Source organism: Macaca fascicularis, chromosome 15, assembly GCF_037993035.2.
Source record: "Macaca fascicularis isolate 582-1 chromosome 15, T2T-MFA8v1.1".
Lineage (NCBI taxonomy): Eukaryota > Metazoa > Chordata > Mammalia > Primates > Cercopithecidae > Macaca > Macaca fascicularis.
The window spans coordinates 27,643,931-27,668,153 of record NC_088389.1 but is presented as its reverse complement, the minus strand read 5'-3'; positions in this window follow the sequence as shown (position 1 = coordinate 27,668,153).

The following is a 24,223-nucleotide window of genomic DNA, read 5'->3' as shown; positions in this document are numbered from 1 at the left end:
GAAAGCTTCTTTCCAGATTTCATCTGAGGATATTTCCTTTTTCACCATAGCCCTCTATGGGCTTCCAAATATCACTTTGCCAATTCCACAAGAACTGTCTTAGCGAAAGGCTTCTTGAGGGGAAAGCTGTAACTCTGTGGGATGATTTCACAGAACACAAAGAAGTTTCTCAGAAAGCTTCTTCCTCTTTGTTATCGGAGGATATTTCCTTTGGCCCTATAGTCTTCAAAGGGATCCGAAATATCTGTTCTCTGATTCCACAGAAATAAGGCTAGCAAAGAGATCCACGAAATACAGATGTAACACTGTGAGATGAATTAACAGAACACTAAGCAGTTTCTCAGAAAGCTTCTTTCCAGATTTCATGTGAGGATATTTCCTTTTTCACCATAGCCCTCTATGGGCTTCCAAATATCACTTTGCCAATTCCACAAGAACTGTCTTAGCGAAAGGCTTCTTGAGGGGAAAGGTGTAACTCTGTGAGATGATTTCACAGAACACAAAGAAGTTTCTCAGAAAGCTTCTTTCTCTTTGTTATCGGAGGATATTTCCTTTGGCCCTATAGTCTTCAATGGGATCCGAAATATCTGTTCTCAGATTCCACAGAAATAAGGCTAGCAAAGAGATCCACGAAATACAGATGTAACTCTGTGAGATGAATTAACAGAACACTAAGCAGTTTCTCAGAAAGCTTCTTTCCAGATTTCATCTGAGGATATTTCCTTTTTCACCATAGCCCTCTATGGGCTTCCAAATATCACTTTGCCAATTCCACAAGAACTGTCTTAGCGAAAGGCTTCTTGAGGGGAAAGCTGTAACTCTGTGAGATGATTTCACAGAGCACAAAGAAGTTTCTCAGAAAGCTTCTTTCTCTTGTTATCGGAGGATATTTCCTTTGGCCCTATAGTCTTCAATGGGATCCGAAATATCTGTTCTCAGATTCCACAGAAATAAGGCTAGCAAAGAGATCCACGAAATACAGATGTAACTCTGTGAGATGAATTAACAGAACACTCAGCAGTTTCTCAGAAAGCTTCTTTCCAGATTTCATCTGAGGATATTTCCTTTTTCACCATAGCCCTCTATGGGCTTCCAAATATCACTTTGCCAATTCCACAAGAACTGTCTTAGCGAAAGGCTTCTTGAGGGGAAAGCTGTAACTCTGTGAGATGATTTCACAGAACACAAAGAAGTTTCTCAGAAAGCTTCTTTCTCTTTGTTATCGGAGGATATTTCCTTTGGCCCTATAGTCTTCAATGGGATCCGAAATATCTGTTCTCAGATTCCAAAGAAATAAGGCTAGCAAAGAGATCCACGAAATACAGATGTAACTCTGTGAGATGAATTAACAGAACACTAAGCAGTTTCTCAGAAAGCTTCTTTCCAGATTTCATCTGAGGATATTTCCTTTTTCACCATAGCCCTCTATGGGCTTCCAAATATCACTTTGCCAATTCCACAAGAACTGTCTTAGCGAAAGGCTTCTTGAGGGGAAAGCTGTAACTCTGTGAGATGATTTCACAGAACACAAAGAAGTTTCTCAGAAAGCTTCTTTCTCTTTGTTATCGGAGGATATTTCCTTTGACCCTATAGTCTTCAATGGGATCCGAAATATCTGTTCTCAGATTCCAAAGAAATAAGGCTAGCAAAGAGATCCACGAAATACAGATGTAACTCTGTGAGATGAATTAACAGAACACTAAGCAGTTTCTCAGAAAGCTTCTTTCCAGATTTCATCTGAGGATATTTCCTTTTTCACCATAGCCCTCTATGGGCTTCCAAATATCACTTTGCCAATTCCACAAGAACTGTCTTAGCGAAAGGCTTCTTGAGGGGAAAGCTGTAACTCTGTGGGATGATTTCACAGAGCACAAAGAAGTTTCTCAGAAAGCTTCTTTCTCTTGTTATCGGAGGATATTTCCTTTGGCCCTATAGTCTTCAATGGGATCCGAAATATCTGTTCTCAGATTCCACAGAAATAAGGCTAGCAAAGAGATCCACGAAATACAGATGTAACTCTGTGAGATGAATTAACAGAACACTAAGCAGTTTCTCAGAAAGCTTCTTTCCAGATTTCATCTGAGGATATTTCCTTTTTCACCATAGCCCTCTATGGGCTTCCAAATATCACTTTGCCAATTCCACAAGAACTGTCTTAGCGAAAGGCTTCTTGAGGGGAAAGCTGTAACTCTGTGAGATGATTTCACAGAACACAAAGAAGTTTCTCAGAAAGCTTCTTTCTCTTTGTTATCGGAGGATATTTCCTTTGACCCTATAGTCTTCAATGGGATCCGAAATATCTGTTCTCAGATTCCAAAGAAATAAGGCTAGCAAAGAGATCCACGAAATACAGATGTAACTCTGTGAGATGAATTAACAGAACACTAAGCAGTTTCTCAGAAAGCTTCTTTCCAGATTTCATCTGAGGATATTTCCTTTTTCACCATAGCCCTCTATGGGCTTCCAAATATCACTTTGCCAATTCCACAAGAACTGTCTTAGCGAAAGGCTTCTTGAGGGGAAAGCTGTAACTCTGTGGGATGATTTCACAGAGCACAAAGAAGTTTCTCAGAAAGCTTCTTTCTCTTGTTATCGGAGGATATTTCCTTTGGCCCTATAGTCTTCAATGGGATCCGAAATATCTGTTCTCAGATTCCACAGAAATAAGGCTAGCAAAGAGATCCACGAAATACAGATGTAACTCTGTGAGATGAATTAACAGAACACTAAGCAGTTTCTCAGAAAGCTTCTTTCCAGATTTCATCTGAGGATATTTCCTTTTTCACCATAGCCCTCTATGGGCTTCCAAATATCACTTTGCCAATTCCACAAGAACTGTCTTAGCGAAAGGCTTCTTGAGGGGAAAGCTGTAACTCTGTGAGATGATTTCACAGAACACAAAGAAGTTTCTCAGAAAGCTTCTTTCTCTTTGTTATCGGAGGATATTTCCTTTGGCCCTATAGTCTTCAATGGGATCCGAAATATCTGTTCTCAGATTCCAAAGAAATAAGGCTAGCAAAGAGATCCACGAAATACAGATGTAACTCTGTGAGATGAATTAACAGAACACTAAGCAGTTTCTCAGAAACCTTCTTTCCAGATTTCATCTGAGGATATTTCCTTTTTCACCGTAGCCCTCTATGGGCTTCCAAATATCACTTTGCCAATTCCACAAGAACTGTCTTAGCGAAAGGCTTCTTGAGGGGAAAGCTGTAACTCTGTGAGATGATTTCACAGAGCACAAAGAAGTTTCTCAGAAAGCTTCTTTCTCTTGTTATCGGAGGATATTTCCTTTGGCCCTATAGTCTTCAATGGGATCCGAAATATCTGTTCTCAGATTCCACAGAAATAAGGCTAGCAAAGAGATCCACGAAATACAGATGTAACTCTGTGAGATGAATTAACAGAACACTAAGCAGTTTCTCAGAAAGCTTCTTTCCAGATTTCATCTGAGGATATTTCCTTTTTCACCATAGCCCTCTATGGGCTTCCAAATATCACTTTGCCAATTCCACAAGAACTGTCTTAGCGAAAGGCTTCTTGAGGGGAAAGCTGTAACTCTGTGAGATGATTTCACAGAACACAAAGAAGTTTCTCAGAAAGCTTCTTTCTCTTTGTTATCGGAGGATATTTCCTTTGGCCCTATAGTCTTCAATGGGATCCGAAATATCTGTTCTCAGATTCCAAAGAAATAAGGCTAGCAAAGAGATCCACGAAATACAGATGTAACTCTGTGAGATGAATTAACAGAACACTAAGCAGTTTCTCAGAAAGCTTCTTTCCAGATTTCATCTGAGGATATTTCCTTTTTCACCATAGCCCTCTATGGGCTTCCAAATATCACTTTGCCAATTCCACAAGAACTGTCTTAGCGAAAGGCTTCTTGAGGGGAAAGCTGTAACTCTGTGAGATGATTTCGCAGAACACAAAGAAGTTTCTCAGAAAGCTTCTTTCTCTTTGTTATCGGAGGATATTTCCTTTGGCCCTATAGTCTTCAATGGGATCCGAAATATCTGTTCTCAGATTCCAAAGAAATAAGGCTAGCAAAGAGATCCACGAAATACAGATGTAACTCTGTGAGATGAATTAACAGAACACTAAACAGTTTCTCAGAAAGCTTCTTTCCAGATTTCATGTGAGGATATTTCCTTTTTCACCATAGCCCTCTATGGGCTTCCAAATATCACTTTGCCAATTCCACAAGAACTGTCTTAGCGAAAGGCTTCTTGAGGGGAAAGCTGTAACTCTGTGAGATGATTTCGCAGAACACAAAGAAGTTTCTCAGAAAGCTTCTTTCTCTTTGTTATCGGAGGATATTTCCTTTGGCCCTATAGTCTTCAATAGGATCCAAAATATCTGTTCTCAGATTCCAAAGAAATAAGGCTAGCAAAGAGATCCACGACATACAGATGTAACTCTGTGAGATGAATTAACAGAACACTCAGAAGTTTCTCAGAAAGCTTCCTTCCAGATTTCATCTGAGGATATTTCCTTTTTCACCGTAGCCCTCTATGGGCTTCCAAATATCACTTTGCCAATTCCACAAGAACTGTCTTAGCGAAAGGCTTCTTGAGGGGAAAGCTGTAACTCTGTGAGATGATTTCACAGAGCACAAAGAAGTTTCTCAGAAAGCTTCTTTCTCTTGTTATCGGAGGATATTTCCTTTGGCCCTATAGTCTTCAATGGGATCCGAAATATCTGTTCTCAGATTCCAAAGAAATAAGGCTAGCAAAGAGATCCACGAAATACAGATGTAACTCTGTGAGATGAATTAACAGAACACTAAGCAGTTTCTCAGAAAGCTTCTTTCCAGATTTCATCTGAGGATATTTCCTTTTTCACCATAGCCCTCTATGGGCTTCCAAATATCACTTTGCCAATTCCACAAGAACTGTCTTAGCGAAAGGCTTCTTGAGGGGAAAGCTGTAACTCTGTGAGATGATTTCACAGAACACAAAGAAGTTTCTCAGAAAGCTTCTTTCTCTTTGTTATCGGAGGATATTTCCTTTGGCCCTATAGTCTTCAATGGGATCCGAAATATCTGTTCTCAGATTCCAAAGAAATAAGGCTAGCAAAGGGATCCACGAAATACAGATGTAACTCTGTGAGATGAATTAACAGAACACTAAGCAGTTTCTCAGAAAGCTTCTTTCCAGATTTCATCTGAGGATATTTCCTTTTTCACCATAGCCCTCTATGGGCTTCCAAATATCACTTTGCCAATTCCACAAGAACTGTCTTAGCGAAAGGCTTCTTGAGGGGAAAGCTGTAACTCTGTGAGATGATTTCACAGAGCACAAAGAAGTTTCTCAGAAAGCTTCTTTCTCTTGTTATCGGAGGATATTTCCTTTGGCCCTATAGTCTTCAATGGGATCCGAAATATCTGTTCTCAGATTCCAAAGAAATAAGGCTAGCAAAGAGATCCACGAAATACAGATGTAACTCTGTGAGATGAATTAACAGAACACTAAGCAGTTTCTCAGAAAGCTTCTTTCCAGATTTCATCTGAGGATATTTCCTTTTTCACCGTAGCCCTCTATGGGCTTCCAAATATCACTTTGCCAATTCCACAAGAACTGTCTTAGCGAAAGGCTTCTTGAGGGGAAAGCTGTAACTCTGTGAGATGATTTCACAGAGCACAAAGAAGTTTCTCAGAAAGCTTCTTTCTCTTTGTTATCGGAGGATATTTCCTTTGGCCCTATAGTCTTCAATGGGATCCGAAATATCTGTTCTCAGATTCCACAGAAATAAGGCTAGCAAAGAGATCCACGAAATACAGATGTAACTCTGTGAGATGAATTAACAGAACACTAAGCAGTTTCTCAGAAAGCTTCTTTCCAGATTTCATCTGAGGATATTTCCTTTTTCACCATAGCCCTCTATGGGCTTCCAAATATCACTTTGCCAATTCCACAAGAACTGTCTTAGCGAAAGGCTTCTTGAGGGGAAAGCTGTAACTCTGTGAGATGATTTCACAGAACACAAAGAAGTTTCTCAGAAAGCTTCTTTCTCTTTGTTATCGGAGGATATTTCCTTTGGCCCTATAGTCTTCAATGGGATCCGAAATATCTGTTCTCAGATTCCAAAGAAATAAGGCTAGCAAAGAGATTCACGAAATACAGATGTAACTCTGTGAGATGAATTAACAGAACACTAAGCAGTTTCTCAGAAAGCTTCTTTCCAGATTTCATCTGAGGATATTTCCTTTTTCACCATAGCCCTCTATGGGCTTCCAAATATCACTTTGCCAATTCCACAAGAACTGTCTTAGCGAAAGGCTTCTTGAGGGGAAAGCTGTAACTCTGTGAGATGATTTCACAGAACACAAAGAAGTTTCTCAGAAAGCTTCTTTCTCTTTGTTATCGGAGGATATTTCCTTTGGCCCTATAGTCTTCAATGGGATCCGAAATATCTGTTCTCAGATTCCACAGAAATAAGGCTAGCAAGGAGATCCACGAAATACAGATGTAACTCTGTTAGATGAATTAACAGAACACTAAGCAGTTTCTCAGAAAGCTTCTTTCCAGATTTCATCTGAGGATATTTCCTTTTTCACCATAGCCCTCTATGGGCTTCCAAATATCACTTTGCCAATTCCACAAGAACTGTCTTAGCGAAAGGCTTCTTGAGGGGAAAGCTGTAACTCTGTGAGATGATTTGGCAGAACACAAAGAAGTTTCTCAGAAAGCTTCTTTCTCTTTGTTATCGGAGGATATTTCCTTTGGCCCTATAGTCTTCAATGGGATCCGAAATATCTGTTCTCAGATTCCAAAGAAATAAGGCTAGCAAAGAGATCCACGAAATACAGATGTAACTCTGTGAGATGAATTAACAGAACACTAAACAGTTTCTCAGAAAGCTTCTTTCCAGATTTCATGTGAGGATATTTCCTTTTTCACCATAGCCCTCTATGGGCTTCCAAATATCACTTTGCCAATTCCACAAGAACTGTCTTAGCGAAAGGCTTCTTGAGGGGAAAGCTGTAACTCTGTGAGATGATTTCGCAGAACACAAAGAAGTTTCTCAGAAAGCTTCTTTCTCTTTGTTATCGGAGGATATTTCCTTTGGCCCTATAGTCTTCAATAGGATCCAAAATATCTGTTCTCAGATTCCAAAGAAATAAGGCTAGCAAAGAGATCCACGACATACAGATGTAACTCTGTGAGATGAATTAACAGAACACTCAGAAGTTTCTCAGAAAGCTTCCTTCCAGATTTCATCTGAGGATATTTCCTTTTTCACCGTAGCCCTCTATGGGCTTCCAAATATCACTTTGCCAATTCCACAAGAACTGTCTTAGCGAAAGGCTTCTTGAGGGGAAAGCTGTAAGTCTGTGAGATGATTTCACAGAACACAAAGAAGTTTCTCAGAAAGCTTCTTTCTCTTTGTTATCGGAGGATATTTCCTTTGGCCCTATAGTCTTCAATGGGATCCGAAATATCTGTTCTCAGATTCCAAAGAAATAAGGCTAGCAAAGAGATCCACGAAATACAGATGTAACTCTGTGAGATGAATTAACAGAACACTAAGCACTTTCTCAGAAAGCTTCTTTCCAGATTTCATCTGAGGATATTTCCTTTTTCACCATAGCCCTCTAGGGGCTTCCAAATATCAATTTGCCAATTCCACAAGAACTGTCTTAGCGAAAGGCTTCTTGAGGGGAAAGCTGTAACTCTGTGAGATGATTTCACAGAACACAAAGAAGTTTCTCAGAAAGCTTCTTTCTCTTTGTTATCGGAGGATATTTCCTTTGGCCCTATAGTCTTCAAAGGGATCCGAAATATCTGTTCTCTGATTCCACAGAAATAAGGCTAGCAAAGAGATCCACGAAATACAGATGTAACTCTGTGAGATGAATTAACAGAACACTAAGCAGTTTCTCAGAGAGCTTCTTTCCAGATTTCATGTGAGGATATTTCCTTTTTCACCATAGCCCTCTATGGGCTTCCAAATATCACTTTGCCAATTCCACAAGAACTGTCTTAGCGAAAGGCTTCTTGAGGGGAAAGGTGTAACTCTGTGAGATGATTTCACAGAACACAAAGAACTTTCTCAGAAAGCTTCTTTCTCTTTGTTATCGGAGGATATTTCCTTTGGCCCTATAGTCTTCAATGGGATCCGAAATATCTGTTCTCAGATTCCACAGAAATAAGGCTAGCAAAGAGATCCACGAAATACAGATGTAACTCTGTGAGATGAATTAACAGAACACTAAGCAGTTTCTCAGAAAGCTTCTTTCCAGATTTCATCTGAGGATATTTCCTTTTTCACCATAGCCCTCTAAGGGCTTCAAAACATCACTTTGCCAATTCCACAAGAACTGTCTTAGCGAAAGGCTTCTTGAGGGGAAAGCTGTAACTCTGTGGGATGATTTCACAGAACACAAACAAGTTTCTCAGAAAGCTTCTTTCTCTTTGATATCGGAGGATATTTCCTTTGGCCCTATAGTCCTCAAAGGGATCGGAAATATCTGTTCTCAGATTCCACAGAAATAAGGCTAGCAAAGAGATCCACGAAATACAGATGTAACTCTGTGAGATGAATTAACAGAACACTAAGCAGTTTCTCAGAAAGCTTCTTTCCAGATTTCATCTGAGGATATTTCCTTTTTCACCATAGCCCTCTATGGGCTTCCAAATATCACTTTGCCAATTCCACAAGAACTGTCTTAGCGAAAGGCTTCTTGAGGGGAAAGCTGTAACTCTGTGGGATGATTTCACAGAACACAAAGAAGTTTCTCAGAAAGCTTCTTTCTCTTTGTTATCGGAGGATATTTCCTTTGGCCCTATAGTCTTCAAAGGGATCCGAAATATCTGTTCTCTGATTCCACAGAAATAAGGCTAGCAAAGAGATCCACGAAATACAGATGTAACTCTGTGAGATGAATTAACAGAACACTAAGCAGTTTCTCAGAAAGCTTCTTTCCAGATTTCATCTGAGGATATTTCCTTTTTCACCATAGCCCTCTTTGGGCTTCCAAATATCACTTTGCCAATTCCACAAGAACTGTCTTAGCGAAAGGCTTCTTGAGGGGAAAGCTGTAACTCTGTGAGATGATTTCACAGAGCACAAAGAAGTTTCTCAGAAAGCTTCTTTCTCTTGTTATCGGAGGATATTTCCTTTGGCCCTATAGTCTTCAATGGGATCCGAAATATCTGTTCTCAGATTCCACAGAAATAAGGCTAGCAAAGAGATCCACGAAATACAGATGTAACTCTGTGAGATGAATTAACAGAACACTAAGCAGTTTCTCAGAAAGCTTCTTTCCAGATTTCATCTGAGGATATTTCCTTTTTCACCATAGCCCTCTATGGGCTTCCAAATATCACTTTGCCAATTCCACAAGAACTGTCTTAGCGAAAGGCTTCTTGAGGGGAAAGCTGTAACTCTGTGAGATGATTTCACAGAACACAAAGAAGTTTCTCAGAAAGCTTCTTTCTCTTTGTTATCGGAGGATATTTCCTTTGACCCTATAGTCTTCAATGGGATCCGAAATATCTGTTCTCAGATTCCAAAGAAATAAGGCTAGCAAAGAGATCCACGAAATACAGATGTAACTCTGTGAGATGAATTAACAGAACACTAAGCAGTTTCTCAGAAAGCTTCTTTCCAGATTTCATCTGAGGATATTTCCTTTTTCACCATAGCCCTCTATGGGCTTCCAAATATCACTTTGCCAATTCCACAAGAACTGTCTTAGCGAAAGGCTTCTTGAGGGGAAAGCTGTAACTCTGTGGGATGATTTCACAGAGCACAAAGAAGTTTCTCAGAAAGCTTCTTTCTCTTGTTATCGGAGGATATTTCCTTTGGCCCTATAGTCTTCAATGGGATCCGAAATATCTGTTCTCAGATTCCACAGAAATAAGGCTAGCAAAGAGATCCACGAAATACAGATGTAACTCTGTGAGATGAATTAACAGAACACTAAGCAGTTTCTCAGAAAGCTTCTTTCCAGATTTCATCTGAGGATATTTCCTTTTTCACCATAGCCCTCTATGGGCTTCCAAATATCACTTTGCCAATTCCACAAGAACTGTCTTAGCGAAAGGCTTCTTGAGGGGAAAGCTGTAACTCTGTGAGATGATTTCACAGAACACAAAGAAGTTTCTCAGAAAGCTTCTTTCTCTTTGTTATCGGAGGATATTTCCTTTGGCCCTATAGTCTTCAATGGGATCCGAAATATCTGTTCTCAGATTCCAAAGAAATAAGGCTAGCAAAGAGATCCACGAAATACAGATGTAACTCTGTGAGATGAATTAACAGAACACTAAGCAGTTTCTCAGAAACCTTCTTTCCAGATTTCATCTGAGGATATTTCCTTTTTCACCGTAGCCCTCTATGGGCTTCCAAATATCACTTTGCCAATTCCACAAGAACTGTCTTAGCGAAAGGCTTCTTGAGGGGAAAGCTGTAACTCTGTGAGATGATTTCACAGAGCACAAAGAAGTTTCTCAGAAAGCTTCTTTCTCTTGTTATCGGAGGATATTTCCTTTGGCCCTATAGTCTTCAATGGGATCCGAAATATCTGTTCTCAGATTCCACAGAAATAAGGCTAGCAAAGAGATCCACGAAATACAGATGTAACTCTGTGAGATGAATTAACAGAACACTAAGCAGTTTCTCAGAAAGCTTCTTTCCAGATTTCATCTGAGGATATTTCCTTTTTCACCATAGCCCTCTATGGGCTTCCAAATATCACTTTGCCAATTCCACAAGAACTGTCTTAGCGAAAGGCTTCTTGAGGGGAAAGCTGTAACTCTGTGAGATGATTTCACAGAACACAAAGAAGTTTCTCAGAAAGCTTCTTTCTCTTTGTTATCGGAGGATATTTCCTTTGGCCCTATAGTCTTCAATGGGATCCGAAATATCTGTTCTCAGATTCCAAAGAAATAAGGCTAGCAAAGAGATCCACGAAATACAGATGTAACTCTGTGAGATGAATTAACAGAACACTAAGCAGTTTCTCAGAAAGCTTCTTTCCAGATTTCATCTGAGGATATTTCCTTTTTCACCATAGCCCTCTATGGGCTTCCAAATATCACTTTGCCAATTCCACAAGAACTGTCTTAGCGAAAGGCTTCTTGAGGGGAAAGCTGTAACTCTGTGAGATGATTTCGCAGAACACAAAGAAGTTTCTCAGAAAGCTTCTTTCTCTTTGTTATCGGAGGATATTTCCTTTGGCCCTATAGTCTTCAATGGGATCCGAAATATCTGTTCTCAGATTCCAAAGAAATAAGGCTAGCAAAGAGATCCACGAAATACAGATGTAACTCTGTGAGATGAATTAACAGAACACTAAACAGTTTCTCAGAAAGCTTCTTTCCAGATTTCATGTGAGGATATTTCCTTTTTCACCATAGCCCTCTATGGGCTTCCAAATATCACTTTGCCAATTCCACAAGAACTGTCTTAGCGAAAGGCTTCTTGAGGGGAAAGCTGTAACTCTGTGAGATGATTTCGCAGAACACAAAGAAGTTTCTCAGAAAGCTTCTTTCTCTTTGTTATCGGAGGATATTTCCTTTGGCCCTATAGTCTTCAATAGGATCCAAAATATCTGTTCTCAGATTCCAAAGAAATAAGGCTAGCAAAGAGATCCACGACATACAGATGTAACTCTGTGAGATGAATTAACAGAACACTCAGAAGTTTCTCAGAAAGCTTCCTTCCAGATTTCATCTGAGGATATTTCCTTTTTCACCGTAGCCCTCTATGGGCTTCCAAATATCACTTTGCCAATTCCACAAGAACTGTCTTAGCGAAAGGCTTCTTGAGGGGAAAGCTGTAACTCTGTGAGATGATTTCACAGAGCACAAAGAAGTTTCTCAGAAAGCTTCTTTCTCTTGTTATCGGAGGATATTTCCTTTGGCCCTATAGTCTTCAATGGGATCCGAAATATCTGTTCTCAGATTCCAAAGAAATAAGGCTAGCAAAGAGATCCACGAAATACAGATGTAACTCTGTGAGATGAATTAACAGAACACTAAGCAGTTTCTCAGAAAGCTTCTTTCCAGATTTCATCTGAGGATATTTCCTTTTTCACCATAGCCCTCTATGGGCTTCCAAATATCACTTTGCCAATTCCACAAGAACTGTCTTAGCGAAAGGCTTCTTGAGGGGAAAGCTGTAACTCTGTGAGATGATTTCACAGAACACAAAGAAGTTTCTCAGAAAGCTTCTTTCTCTTTGTTATCGGAGGATATTTCCTTTGGCCCTATAGTCTTCAATGGGATCCGAAATATCTGTTCTCAGATTCCAAAGAAATAAGGCTAGCAAAGGGATCCACGAAATACAGATGTAACTCTGTGAGATGAATTAACAGAACACTAAGCAGTTTCTCAGAAAGCTTCTTTCCAGATTTCATCTGAGGATATTTCCTTTTTCACCATAGCCCTCTATGGGCTTCCAAATATCACTTTGCCAATTCCACAAGAACTGTCTTAGCGAAAGGCTTCTTGAGGGGAAAGCTGTAACTCTGTGAGATGATTTCACAGAGCACAAAGAAGTTTCTCAGAAAGCTTCTTTCTCTTGTTATCGGAGGATATTTCCTTTGGCCCTATAGTCTTCAATGGGATCCGAAATATCTGTTCTCAGATTCCAAAGAAATAAGGCTAGCAAAGAGATCCACGAAATACAGATGTAACTCTGTGAGATGAATTAACAGAACACTAAGCAGTTTCTCAGAAAGCTTCTTTCCAGATTTCATCTGAGGATATTTCCTTTTTCACCGTAGCCCTCTATGGGCTTCCAAATATCACTTTGCCAATTCCACAAGAACTGTCTTAGCGAAAGGCTTCTTGAGGGGAAAGCTGTAACTCTGTGAGATGATTTCACAGAGCACAAAGAAGTTTCTCAGAAAGCTTCTTTCTCTTTGTTATCGGAGGATATTTCCTTTGGCCCTATAGTCTTCAATGGGATCCGAAATATCTGTTCTCAGATTCCACAGAAATAAGGCTAGCAAAGAGATCCACGAAATACAGATGTAACTCTGTGAGATGAATTAACAGAACACTAAGCAGTTTCTCAGAAAGCTTCTTTCCAGATTTCATCTGAGGATATTTCCTTTTTCACCATAGCCCTCTATGGGCTTCCAAATATCACTTTGCCAATTCCACAAGAACTGTCTTAGCGAAAGGCTTCTTGAGGGGAAAGCTGTAACTCTGTGAGATGATTTCACAGAACACAAAGAAGTTTCTCAGAAAGCTTCTTTCTCTTTGTTATCGGAGGATATTTCCTTTGGCCCTATAGTCTTCAATGGGATCCGAAATATCTGTTCTCAGATTCCAAAGAAATAAGGCTAGCAAAGAGATTCACGAAATACAGATGTAACTCTGTGAGATGAATTAACAGAACACTAAGCAGTTTCTCAGAAAGCTTCTTTCCAGATTTCATCTGAGGATATTTCCTTTTTCACCATAGCCCTCTATGGGCTTCCAAATATCACTTTGCCAATTCCACAAGAACTGTCTTAGCGAAAGGCTTCTTGAGGGGAAAGCTGTAACTCTGTGAGATGATTTCACAGAACACAAAGAAGTTTCTCAGAAAGCTTCTTTCTCTTTGTTATCGGAGGATATTTCCTTTGGCCCTATAGTCTTCAATGGGATCCGAAATATCTGTTCTCAGATTCCACAGAAATAAGGCTAGCAAGGAGATCCACGAAATACAGATGTAACTCTGTTAGATGAATTAACAGAACACTAAGCAGTTTCTCAGAAAGCTTCTTTCCAGATTTCATCTGAGGATATTTCCTTTTTCACCATAGCCCTCTATGGGCTTCCAAATATCACTTTGCCAATTCCACAAGAACTGTCTTAGCGAAAGGCTTCTTGAGGGGAAAGCTGTAACTCTGTGAGATGATTTGGCAGAACACAAAGAAGTTTCTCAGAAAGCTTCTTTCTCTTTGTTATCGGAGGATATTTCCTTTGGCCCTATAGTCTTCAATGGGATCCGAAATATCTGTTCTCAGATTCCAAAGAAATAAGGCTAGCAAAGAGATCCACGAAATACAGATGTAACTCTGTGAGATGAATTAACAGAACACTAAACAGTTTCTCAGAAAGCTTCTTTCCAGATTTCATGTGAGGATATTTCCTTTTTCACCATAGCCCTCTATGGGCTTCCAAATATCACTTTGCCAATTCCACAAGAACTGTCTTAGCGAAAGGCTTCTTGAGGGGAAAGCTGTAACTCTGTGAGATGATTTCGCAGAACACAAAGAAGTTTCTCAGAAAGCTTCTTTCTCTTTGTTATCGGAGGATATTTCCTTTGGCCCTATAGTCTTCAATAGGATCCAAAATATCTGTTCTCAGATTCCAAAGAAATAAGGCTAGCAAAGAGATCCACGACATACAGATGTAACTCTGTGAGATGAATTAACAGAACACTCAGAAGTTTCTCAGAAAGCTTCCTTCCAGATTTCATCTGAGGATATTTCCTTTTTCACCGTAGCCCTCTATGGGCTTCCAAATATCACTTTGCCAATTCCACAAGAACTGTCTTAGCGAAAGGCTTCTTGAGGGGAAAGCTGTAAGTCTGTGAGATGATTTCACAGAACACAAAGAAGTTTCTCAGAAAGCTTCTTTCTCTTTGTTATCGGAGGATATTTCCTTTGGCCCTATAGTCTTCAATGGGATCCGAAATATCTGTTCTCAGATTCCAAAGAAATAAGGCTAGCAAAGAGATCCACGAAATACAGATGTAACTCTGTGAGATGAATTAACAGAACACTAAGCACTTTCTCAGAAAGCTTCTTTCCAGATTTCATCTGAGGATATTTCCTTTTTCACCATAGCCCTCTAGGGGCTTCCAAATATCAATTTGCCAATTCCACAAGAACTGTCTTAGCGAAAGGCTTCTTGAGGGGAAAGCTGTAACTCTGTGAGATGATTTCACAGAACACAAAGAAGTTTCTCAGAAAGCTTCTTTCTCTTTGTTATCGGAGGATATTTCCTTTGGCCCTATAGTCTTCAAAGGGATCCGAAATATCTGTTCTCTGATTCCACAGAAATAAGGCTAGCAAAGAGATCCACGAAATACAGATGTAACTCTGTGAGATGAATTAACAGAACACTAAGCAGTTTCTCAGAGAGCTTCTTTCCAGATTTCATGTGAGGATATTTCCTTTTTCACCATAGCCCTCTATGGGCTTCCAAATATCACTTTGCCAATTCCACAAGAACTGTCTTAGCGAAAGGCTTCTTGAGGGGAAAGGTGTAACTCTGTGAGATGATTTCACAGAACACAAAGAACTTTCTCAGAAAGCTTCTTTCTCTTTGTTATCGGAGGATATTTCCTTTGGCCCTATAGTCTTCAATGGGATCCGAAATATCTGTTCTCAGATTCCACAGAAATAAGGCTAGCAAAGAGATCCACGAAATACAGATGTAACTCTGTGAGATGAATTAACAGAACACTAAGCAGTTTCTCAGAAAGCTTCTTTCCAGATTTCATCTGAGGATATTTCCTTTTTCACCATAGCCCTCTAAGGGCTTCAAAACATCACTTTGCCAATTCCACAAGAACTGTCTTAGCGAAAGGCTTCTTGAGGGGAAAGCTGTAACTCTGTGGGATGATTTCACAGAACACAAACAAGTTTCTCAGAAAGCTTCTTTCTCTTTGATATCGGAGGATATTTCCTTTGGCCCTATAGTCCTCAAAGGGATCGGAAATATCTGTTCTCAGATTCCACAGAAATAAGGCTAGCAAAGAGATCCACGAAATACAGATGTAACTCTGTGAGATGAATTAACAGAACACTAAGCAGTTTCTCAGAAAGCTTCTTTCCAGATTTCATCTGAGGATATTTCCTTTTTCACCATAGCCCTCTATGGGCTTCCAAATATCACTTTGCCAATTCCACAAGAACTGTCTTAGCGAAAGGCTTCTTGAGGGGAAAGCTGTAACTCTGTGGGATGATTTCACAGAACACAAAGAAGTTTCTCAGAAAGCTTCTTTCTCTTTGTTATCGGAGGATATTTCCTTTGGCCCTATAGTCTTCAAAGGGATCCGAAATATCTGTTCTCTGATTCCACAGAAATAAGGCTAGCAAAGAGATCCACGAAATACAGATGTAACTCTGTGAGATGAATTAACAGAACACTAAGCAGTTTCTCAGAAAGCTTCTTTCCAGATTTCATCTGAGGATATTTCCTTTTTCACCATAGCCCTCTTTGGGCTTCCAAATATCACTTTGCCAATTCCACAAGAACTGTCTTAGCGAAAGGCTTCTTGAGGGGAAAGCTGTAACTCTGTGAGATGATTTCACAGAGCACAAAGAAGTTTCTCAGAAAGCTTCTTTCTCTTGTTATCGGAGGATATTTCCTTTGGCCCTATAGTCTTCAATGGGATCCGAAATATCTGTTCTCAGATTCCACAGAAATAAGGCTAGCAAAGAGATCCACGAAATACAGATGTAACTCTGTGAGATGAATTAACAGAACACTAAGCAGTTTCTCAGAAAGCTTCTTTCCAGATTTCATCTGAGGATATTTCCTTTTTCACCATAGCCCTCTATGGGCTTCCAAATATCACTTTGCCAATTCCACAAGAACTGTCTTAGCGAAAGGCTTCTTGAGGGGAAAGCTGTAACTCTGTGAGATGATTTCACAGAACACAAAGAAGTTTCTCAGAAAGCTTCTTTCTCTTTGTTATCGGAGGATATTTCCTTTGGCCCTATAGTCTTCAATGGGATCCAAAATATCTGTTCTCAGATTCCAAAGAAATAAGGCTAGCAAAGAGATCCACGAAATACAGATGTAACTCTGTGAGATGAATTAACAGAACACTAAGCAGTTTCTCAGAAAGCTTCTTTCCAGATTTCATCTGAGGATATTTCCTTTTTCACCATAGCCCTCTATGGGCTTCCAAATATCACTTTGCCAATTCCACAAGAACTGTCTTAGCGAAAGGCTTCTTGAGGGGAAAGCTGTAGCTCTGTGAGATGATTTCACAGTACACAAAGAAGTTTCTCAGAAAGCTTCTTTCTCTTTGTTATCGGAGGATATTTCCTTTGGCCCTATAGTCTTCAATGGGATCCGAAATATCTGTTCTCAGATTCCAAAGAAATAAGGCTAGCAAAGAGATCCACGAAATACAGATGTAACTCTGTGAGATGAATTAACAGAACACTAAGCAGTTTCTCAGAAAGCTTCTTTCCAGATTTCATCTGAGGATATTTCCTTTTTCACCATAGCCCTCTATGGGCTTCCAAATATCACTTTGCCAATTCCACAAGAACTGTCTTAGCGAAAGGCTTCTTGAGGGGAAAGCTGTAACTCTGTGAGATGATTTCGCAGAACACAAAGAAGTTTCTCAGAAAGCTTCTTTCTCTTTGTTATCGGATGATATTTCCTTTGGCCCTATAGTCTTCAATAGGATCCAAAATATCTGTTCTCAGATTCCAAAGAAATAAGGCTAGCAAAGAGATCCATGAAATACAGATGTAACTCTCTGAGATGAATTAACAGAACACTCAGCAGTTTCTCAGAAAGCTTCTTTCCAGATTTCATCTGAGGATATTTCCTTTTTCACCATAGCCCTCTATGGGCTTCCAAACTATCACTTTGCCAATTCCACAAGAACTGTCTTAGCGAAAGGCTTCTTGAGGGGAAAGCTGTAACTCTGTGAGATGATTTCACAGAACACAAAGAAGTTTCTCAGGGGGGGCGGAGCAAGATGGCCGAATAGGAGCAGCTCCAGTCTCCAACTCCCAGCGCCAGCGACACAGAAGACCGGTGATTTCTGCATTTTCAACTGAGGTACTGGGTTCATCTCACTGGGGAGTGCCGGACGATCGGAGCTGGTTAGCTGCTGCAGCCCGACCAGCGAGAGCTGAAGCAGGGCGAGGCATTGCCTCACCTGGGAAGCGCAAGGGGGAAGGGAGTCCCTTTTCCTAGCCAGGGGAACTGAGACACACAACACCTGGAAAATCGGGTAACTCCCACCCCAATACTGCGCTTTAGGAAACAGGCACACCAGGAGATCATATCCCACACCTGGCCGGGAGGGTCCCACACCCACGGAGCCTCCCTGGTTGCTAGCGCAGCAGTCTGTGATCTACCGGCAAGGCAGCAGCGAGGCTGGGGGAGGGGCGCCCGCCATTGCTGAGGCTTAAGTAGGTAAACAAAGCTGCTGGGAAGCTCGAACTGGGTGGAGCTCACAGCAGCTCAAGGAAACCTGCCTGTCTCTGTAGACTCCACCTCTGGGGACAGGGCACAGTAAACTAAGACACACAGACACCTCTGCACAGACGCAAACGACTCTGTCTGACAGCTTTGAAGAGAGCAGTGGATCTCCCAACACGGAGGTTGAGATCTGAGAAGGGACAGACTCCCTGCTCAAGCGGGTCCCTGACCCCTGAGTAGCCTAACTGGGAGACATCCCCCACTAGGGGCAGTCTGACACCCCACACCTCACAGGGAGGAGTACACCCCTGAGAGGAAGCTTCCAAAGCAAGAATCAGACAGGTACACTCGCTGTTCAGAAATATTCTATCTTCTGCAGCCTCTGCTGCTGATACCCAGGCAAACAGGGTCTGGAGTGGACCTCAAGCAATCTCCAACAGACCTACAGCTGAGGGTCCTGACTGTTAGAAGGAAAACTATCAAACAGGAAGGACACCTACACCAAAACCCCATCAGTACATCACCATCATCAAAGACCAGAGGCAGATAAAACCACAAAGATGGGGAAAAAGCAGGGCAGAAAAGCTGGAAATTCAAAAAATAAGAGCGCATCTCCCCCGGCAAAGGAGCGCAGCTCATCGCCAGCAACGGATCAAAGCTGGACGGAGAATGACTTTGACGAGATGAGAGAAGAAGGCTTCAGTCCATCAAATTTCTCAGAGCTAAAGGAGGAGTTACGTACCCAGCGCAAAGAAACTAAAAATCTTGAAAAAAAAGTGGAAGAATTGATGGCTAGAGTAATTAATGCAGAGAAGGTCCTAAACGAAATGAAAGAGATGAAAACCATGACACGAGAAATACGTGACAAATGCACAAGCTTCAGTAACCGACTGGATCAACTGGAAGAAAGAGTATCAGCGATTGAGGATCAAATGAATGAAATGAAGCGAGAAGAGAAACCAAAAGAAAAAAGAAGAAAAAGAAACGAACAAAGCCTGCAAGAAGTATGGGATTATGTAAAAAGACCAAATCTACGTCTGATTGGGGTGCCTGAAAGTGAGGGGGAAAATGGAACCAAGTTGGAAAACACTCTTCAGGATATCATCCAGGAGAACTTCCCCAACCTAGTAGGGCAGGCCAACATTCAAATCCAGGAAATACAGAGAACGCCACAAAGATACTCCTCGAGAAGAGCAACTCCAAGACACATAATTGCCAGATTCACCAAAGTTGAAATGAAGGAAAAAATCTTAAGGGCAGCCAGAGAGAAAGGTCGGGTTACCCACAAAGGGAAGCCCATCAGACTAACAGCAGATCTCTCAGCAGAAACTCTACAAGCCAGAAGAGAGTGGGGGCCAATATTCAACATTCTTAAAGAAAAGAATTTTAAACCCAGAATTTCATATCCAGCCAAACTAAGTTTCATAAGTGAAGGAGAAATAAAATCCTTTACAGATAAGCAAATGCTTAGAGATTTTGTCACCACTAGGCCTGCCTTACAAGAGATCCTGAAGGAAGCACTAAACATGGAAAGGAACAACCGGTACCAGCCATTGCAAAAACATGCCAAAATGTAAAGACCATTGAGGCTAGGAAGAAACTGCATCAACTAATGAGCAAAATAACCAGTTAATATCATAATGGCAGGATCAAGTTCACACATAACAATATTAACCTTAAATGTAAATGGACTAAATGCTCCAATTAAAAGACACAGACTGGCAAACTGGATAAAGAGTCAAGACCCATCAGTCTGCTGTATTCAGGAGACCCATCTCACACGCAGAGACATACATAGGCTCAAAATAAAGGGATGGAGGAAGATTTACCAAGCAAATGGAGAACAAAAAAAAGCAGGGGTTGCAATACTAGTCTCTGATAAAACAGACTTTAAACCATCAAAGATCAAAAGAGACAAAGAAGGCCATTACATAATGGTAAAGGGATCAATTCAACAGGAAGAGCTAACTATCCTAAATATATATGCACCCAATACAGGAGCACCCAGATTCATAAAGCAAGTCCTTAGAGACTTACAAAGAGACTTAGACTCCCATACAATAATAATGGGAGACTTCAACACTCCACTGTCAACATTAGACAGATCAACGAGACAGAAAGTTAACAAGGATATCCAGGAATTGAACTCATCTCTGCAGCAAGCAGACCTAATAGACATCTATAGAACTCTCCACCCCATATCAACAGAATATACATTCTTCTCAGCACCACATCATACTTACTCCAAAATTGACCACGTAATTGGAAGTAAAGCACTCCTCAGCAAATGTACAAGAACAGAAATTATAACAAACTGTCTCTCAGACCACAGTGCAATCAAACTAGAACTCAGGACTAAGAAACTCAATCAAAACCGCTCAACTACATGGAAATTGAACAACCTGCTCCTGAATGACTACTGGGTACATAACGAAATGAAGGCAGAAATAAAGATGTTCTTTGAAACCAATGAGAACAAAGATACAACATACCAGAATCTCTGGGACACATTTAAAGCAGTGTGTAGAGGGAAATTTATAGCACTAAATGCCCACAAGAGAAAGCAGGAAAGATGTAAAATTGACACTCTAACATCGCAATTAAAAGAACTAGAGAAGCAAGAGCAAACACATTCGAAAGCTAGCAGAAGGCAAGAAATAACTAAGATCAGAGCAGAACTGAAGGAGATAGAAACACAAAAAACCCTCCAAAAAATCAATGAATCCAGGAGTTGGTTTTTTGAAAAGATCAACAAAATTGACAGACCACTAGCCAGACTAATAAAGAAGAAAAGAGAGAAGAATCAAATCGACGCAATTAAAAATGATCAAGGGGATATCACCACCGACCCCACAGAAATACAAACTACCATCAGAGAATACTATAAACACCTCTACGCAAATAAACTGGAAAATCTAGAAGAAATGGATAATTTCCTGGACACTTACACTCTTCCAAGACTAAACCAGGAAGAAGTTGAATCCCTGAATAGACCAATAGCAGGCTCTGAAATTGAGGCAACAATTAATAGCCTACCAACCAAAAAAAGTCCAGGACCAGATGGATTCACAGCTGAATTCTACCAGAGGTACAAAGAGGAGTTGGTACCATTCCTTCTGAAACTATTCCAATCAATAGAAAAAGAGGGAATCCTCCCTAACTCATTTTATGAGGCCAACATCATCCTGATACCAAAGCCTGGCAGAGACACAACAAAAAAAGAGAATTTTAGACCAATATCCCTGATGAACATCGATGCAAAAATCCTCAATAAAATACTGGCAAACCGGATTCAGCAACACATCAAAAAGCTTATCCACCATGATCAAGTGGGCTTCATCCCTGGGATGCAAGGCTGGTTCAACATTCGCAAATCAATAAACATAATCCAGCATATAAACAGAACCAAAGACAAGAACCACATGATTATCTCAATTGATGCAGAAAAGGCTTTTGACAAAATTCAACAGCCCTTCATGCTAAAAACGCTCAATAAATTCGGTATTGATGGAACGTACCTCAAAATAATAAGTGCTATTTATGACAAACCCACAGCCAATATCATACTGAACGGGCAAAAACTGGAAAAATTCCCTTTGAAAACTGGCACAAGACAGGGATGCCCTCTCTCACCACTCCTATTCAACATAGTGTTGGAAGTTCTGGCTAGGGCAATCAGGCAAGAGAAAGAAATCAAGGGTATTCAGTTAGGAAAAGAAGAAGTCAAATTGTCCCTGTTTGCAGATGACATGATTGTATATTTAGAAAACCCCATTGTCTCAGCCCAAAATCTCCTTAAGCTGATAAGCAACTTCAGCAAAGTCTCAGGATACAAAATTAATGTGCAAAAATCACAAGCATTCTTATACACCAGTAACAGACAAACAGAGAGCCAAATCAGGAATGAACTTCCATTCACAATTGCTTCAAAGAGAATCAAATACCTAGGAATCCAACTTACAAGGGATGTAAAGGACCTCTTCAAGGAGAACTACAAACCACTGCTCAGTGAAATCAAAGAGGACACAAACAAATGGAAGAACATACCATGCTCATGGATAGGAAGAATCAATATTGTGAAAATGGCCATACTGCCCAAGGTAATTTATAGATTCAATGCCATCCCCATCAAGCTACCAATGAGTTTCTTCACAGAATTGGAAAAAACTCATATGGAACCAAAAAAGAGCCCGCATCTCCAAGACAATCCTAAGCCAAAAGAACAAAGCTGGAGGCATCACGCTACCTGACTTCAAACTATACTACAAGGCTACAGTAACCAAAACAGCATGGTACTGGTACCAAAACAGAGATATAGACCAATGGAACAGAACAGAGTCCTCAGAAATAATACCACACATCTACAGCCATTTGATCTTTGACAAACCTGAGAGAAACAAGAAATGGGGAAAGGATTCCCTATTTAATAAATGGTGCTGGGAAAATTGGCTAGCCATAAGTAGAAAGCTGAAACTGGATCCTTTCCTTACTCCTTATACGAAAATTAATTCAAGATGGATTAGAGACTTAAATGTTAGACCTAATACCATAAAAATCCTAGAGGAAAACCTAGGTAGTACCATTCAGGACATAGGCATGGGCAAAGATTTCATGTCTAAAACACCAAAAGCAACAGCAGCAAAAGCCAAAATTGACAAATGGGATCTCATTAAACTAAAGAGCTTCTGCACAGCAAAAGACACTACCATCAGAGTGAACAGGCAACCTACAGAATGGGAGAAAATTTTTGCAATCTACTCATCTGACAAAGGGCTAATATCCAGAACCTACAAAGAACTCAAACAAATTTACAAGAAAAAAACAAACAACCCCATCAAAAAGTGGGCAAAGGACATGAACAGACATTTCTCAAAAGAAGACATTCATACAGCCAACAGACACATGAAAAAATGCTCATCATCACTGGCCATCAGAGAAATGCAAATCAAAACCACCATGAGATACCATCTCACACCAGTTAGAATGGCAATCATTAAAAAGTCAGGAAACAACAGGTGCTGGAGAGGATGTGGAGAAATAGGAACACTTTTACACTGTTGGTGGGATTGTAAACTAGTTCAACCATTATGGAAAACAGTATGGCGATTCCTCAAGGATCTAGAACTAGATGTACCATATGACCCAGCCATCCCATTACTGGGTATATACCCAAAGGATTACAAATTATGCTGCTATAAAGACACATGCACACGTATGTTTATTGCAGCACTATTCACAATAGCAAAGTCTTGGAATCAACCCAAATGTCCATCAGTGACAGATTGGATTAAGAAAATGTGGCACATATACACCATGGAATACTATGCAGCCATAAAAAAGGATGAGTTTGAGTCCTTTGTAGGGACTTGGATGCAGCTGGAATCCATCATTCTTAGCAAACTATCACAAGAACAGAAAACCAAACACCGCATGTTCTCACTCATAGGTGGGAACTGAACAATGAGATCACTCGGACTCAGGAAGGGGAACATCACACACCGGGGCCTATCATGGGGAGGGGGGAGGGGGGAGGGATTGCATTGGGAGTTATACCTGATGTAAATGACGAGTTGATGGGTGCAGCACAGCAACATGGCACAAGTATACATATGTAACAAACCTGCACGTTATGCACATGTACCCTACAACTTAAAGTATAATAATAATAAATAAATTTAAAAAAAAAAAAAAAAAAAAAAAAAAAAAAGAAGTTTCTCAGAAAGCTTCTTTCTCTTTGTTATCGGAGGATATTTCCTTTGGCCCTATAGTCTTCAATGGGATCCGAAATATCTGTTCTCAGATTCCACAGAAATAAGGCTAGCAAAGAGATCCACGACATACAGATGTAACTCTGTGAGATGAATTAACAGAACACTCAGAAGTTTCTCAGAAAGCTTCCTTCCAGATTTCATCTGAGGATATTTCCTTTTTCACCATAGCCCTCTATGGGCTTCCAAATATCACTTTGCCAATTCCACAAGAACTGTCTTAGCGAAAGGCTTCTTGAGGGCAAAGCTGTAACTCTGTGAGATGATTTCACAGAACACAAAGAAGTTTCTCAGAAAGCTTCTTTCTCTTTGTTATCGGAGGATATTTCCTTTGGC